Source organism: Podarcis muralis, chromosome 6 (assembly GCF_964188315.1).
Source record: "Podarcis muralis chromosome 6, rPodMur119.hap1.1, whole genome shotgun sequence".
In the NCBI taxonomy this organism is placed as follows: Eukaryota; Metazoa; Chordata; class Lepidosauria; order Squamata; family Lacertidae; genus Podarcis; species Podarcis muralis.
In genome coordinates this window covers 25,298,921-25,302,784 of record NC_135660.1, presented here as the reverse complement: position 1 = coordinate 25,302,784, position 3,864 = coordinate 25,298,921, and the positions used below count along the sequence as shown (strand labels likewise).

Sequence of the window (3,864 nt, the reverse complement as noted above, 5' to 3'; positions counted from 1 at the left end):
TACAGATGCTTCAGATTGCGTGTTTTTGGGTTGCATGCACACTGCGGTGAACCCGGACGTACTGGAACAGTTTCGGGGCTTTGCGCATGCGCCGAACCACAACCCACGCGTGCGCAGCTGTGGCGCTGCGGGTTGCGAACACTGCGGGTTGAGAACGTGCCTCCTGCATGGATCATGTTCGCAACCCGAGCGTCCACTGTATTGGACTGCCTTTTCTCCAATAAAACCCTGCCCTGTATTTAATCCAATTGTTGCCATTATCAATGGAAAGTTCACCAATTTTGCTGTAGTCATGAGCAGGAAGGCCTGCTAGCCTAAAGAAAGGCACGACATTTCCAATGGTTCATTTGTTGAGGGATACAGGAACACATTTACTCCATAAAGGGATACTTCGATCCCAGTGGCACACACCTCTAGCAACTGAAGCCTGCTTGTCTCGCACTCTCTGCTGCTCCTGCAGGCAGCTTGCAACAGCGATGTTTCCCCCCCCCCCATGCGGTGCATCTGAGAGACAGCTGACATCCTTGGCGAGAGCTCTGCTTTCTGCAGCATCCCCCTCCCCGTACATAAAAAGACACAAGGAGCAGTGGCAGGGCTGACAGAAAGCCAAGGTAATCTTAATATTTATATCAGATGTTTCAGGGAAAGGTGGAGGGGTAGCTAGAATGTCAAGGAGGCAGGCTAAGGTAATGCTGAGAGAGAGCCATTGAAATGAACATGGATTGTATTCTTTCTAAGACAAAGGGGCTGGAATGCAAAGGGCAGGTTTGGCCACAAGATAGGGAGACTAGTGCTGATGGGCTGAATGAATGAAAAGTTTGGGGTGCAACTGAATGTGTTGTAATGTTTTATTTTCTTTGTTTTTATGCCAGGTGCAAAATGTTGGAGAGAATGTTCTGATATTCAAAGCTGGAAAGGGTTCTGTTCCCCAGGTGACAGTTACTAACATGGCTATCTTTTTTTTTTATCTCCTCAAGAGAGAGAGAAATAAATAAATAAATAGAAAATACGTGTTGTATTCTCCAACAGGGGCAATTTCATTAAGACTATGTATTTGGGGGGGGGGATGTTTTCCTTATTTTCCCACTTAATATACTTGATCTGCAACTGTTATTTCCTAGCATTGTGCAGTCTTCACTGGGTCTAAAGGATGGGGCATCTCTTCCTAATATATTAAAACTCTGCATGTTTTGCCAGGTGCCAGGCTTACATTCTCCATCCCAGCCACCAGCAAACAGAACTATTGCTGCAAAACCTCATGCCACAAAGCACAGTGCTAGTCTGGGGTCTGACGGAATTGCAAGGATTCACAGGTAATATTCCAAACAGCCCCAAGTCACTCATGGTTGCCCACCCATAACATTGCTAAGTCCTTTGCAATTGCTTAATGACTGTATAGCAAAAGGTGTTAAGATTTGGTTTAGAAAGAGGTTGCCATATTTCAGGTGAACACTGCTGTCAATCCATGACTGGCTTCAGATTGTGACTCAGGCATTTCAGAAGCATCTTTTTCATGCAGAGATGATGACTGGCAGGTTTTCTACTATCCTCTCTGGGAAGTTTCACAAAAGAAACTAGGCTTGATCTAAAGTACACTCAGAAGTCAATCGGAGTTAACCACACAACCGCAATCCCCCCAAAAAAACTTTTTTATGTTTTCACTTGAAAATAATATCCTTTGATATGCAAATTCTCTTCCCCCCTCACCTCCAGTGATTTTTGTTCATTTCCTCCCATTTGCCATATAGTACAAGGAAGGAAGCAGAGAGATTAAATGATAGGATTAAGAAAATACAACATGCATGTACAAGAGAAAATATTCATCTGCCAGCAAAATTATTCTTTGTGTTTTTCAATGAAGACCATTGTGTTTACTGGCTAGTGTTGCATGTTCTTCTATTGTGGGCTGTGCACAAAACTCACTCTTGTACAGAATTCCTCCCCCCGCCCCAAGTGTGATGAGCCAGAAATTCAAAATTGGATAGAATAATTTTTTTTGCGGATACGTAGTAACTTGCAGGACAAGCCTATACATTAGCTTCCTCCAGTTTGGTGTCCTCCAATTGTAATTTCCATCAGTCCCAGCCAGCACAGCTTTGGGACTTGTAGCACCAGATTGGGGGAAGACTGTTATACACATTTGGCCAGAAGGACGTCACACCATGTCATTGAGGTTTACACCCAGGAAGGTGTGAGTCAGATTGCTGCCCCAAGGATTGGCAGGATCACATTTTGATGGCATGCTACTCGCTCAATTTCTTGGAGCACACTTACCGGTATTTGTTGAGAGACCGTAGGGTGCAACCACATGTCATTTTTACAGCGCTAAACATCCTTCATCTGTGTGTTTCTTTCACTTGCTTATTCTATGTAGAGGGGTCGGGGGACATCTTTTCCAGCATCAACAGGCATCACTATGCCCCAGTGACTCAGCTCTCAACAAGAGAAAAATACTTTTGCAGCAGTAAGTTTACATTTTTATCCTTACCCAACTAATTGTTCTTGACTGGTTTTGGGACCCACGCTTACTATTTTGGTGTGCTGTTTAGCAGGAAATGTGAAAATGTGTACCTGCATGCATATACAATGGACGCTCGGGTTGCGAACGTGATCCGTGCAGGATGCACGTTCACAACCCGCAGTGTTTGCAACCCGCAGCGCACGTGCGGGTTGTGATTCGGCGCTTCTGAGCATGTTCAAAGCTCGATTTAGTGTTTTTGCGCATGCACGAGTGCTGAAACCCAGAAGTAAGCCATTCCGGTACTTCCGGATTTTGGTGTGTCCGTAACCCAAAAATGCGCAACCTGAAGCATCTGTAACCCAAAGTATGACTGTATTGGTATCTGCATGGCTGGTAACCTCAATTGTGTAGAGTTCCAGATGGTTTTTGGTGGATACCAGCACACACACTTCTTTTCAGACCGCAGAATAGGTGCAAGTTGAAGTACAAGTTAAAGGGGCCTCCACATCTCAGCTTAAAAATAACCCTAAGAAACACATCAGCACCTTAATTATATCTCTATTATGCAGGGGCAGCCCAAGTTGTTTTGGTGGCTGAGGCAAAATGTCCCACCCCACCCCCCCTGTGATGAGGGTGGGTGTGAAGGTCTGCAAGAACTTCCCTGCAATGAAAAGTCCTTCCAAAGCCTCGTCTCTGGGGGCAGGGTGGGGTACAAACCCTGCTCAGGCTTCTCCTGCTTTTTCTGGTAGGTAGCAAGGATCCAGAAGGGCTTTCCCTTAAGGCAAGAAAGAGTCTCTGTGAGAAGGAGGTGTTCCTCAAAGCTAGCTTTGCTATTGGTCTCTGTCCCCCCTAGGGGCGGGGAATACCAGCAGCAAGCCTGTGCACCAAAACACCTCCCTCTTGCAGTGAGAGGAGGCCGTTCTGCGAGGCTTTGCTGCTGGTCTCTCTTTACCCCTGAAGGTGGGGGAGACCAGCAAGCAATGCTGTGCAGCAGAATACCATGCCATTCTGCCACTGCTGCAGCCTCCCTTACCTGGGTTGTTTCTCTGGTGGCAGCAGAAGTGGTGGGGTGAGCAAATATGGTACCCTCAGTGAGGACAAAATTTGGTACCCCCTAAAGCTGTGTGTGTGATCAGACCAAAGGTCCATCAGTATCCTGTTTCACAGGTGATGGACCATTCATTCTCTGGGAAGCCCACAGCATCACATTTATTATTTGTTATCTAAATAAATAAATAAATAAATAAATAAATAAATAAATCTAGGTGATGTGAAATGCATAAAAACTAAAACAAGGTTAAAACGCAACAAAAATACAATTAACTCACCCAGCATAAAAGACTAAAATGCCAGCTGTAGCAACAAAACATTTTAACACATAAGAAAACTAAAAACCGCATCTC

At 45.1% G+C, this 3,864-nt stretch overlaps 1 long non-coding RNA gene across 1 annotated transcript; it reads left to right on the top strand.

Annotated features, from left to right (window-relative positions):
• The first annotated feature begins 406 nt into the window (after positions 1–406).
• LOC114597859 (uncharacterized) lies at positions 407–2,569 on the top strand. The gene is made up of 4 exons (XR_013393356.1): positions 407–611; positions 873–932; positions 1,205–1,313; positions 2,375–2,569. It is a non-coding gene; the product is annotated as an uncharacterized LOC114597859 (long non-coding RNA).
• Positions 2,570–3,864: the final 1,295 nt, after the last annotated feature.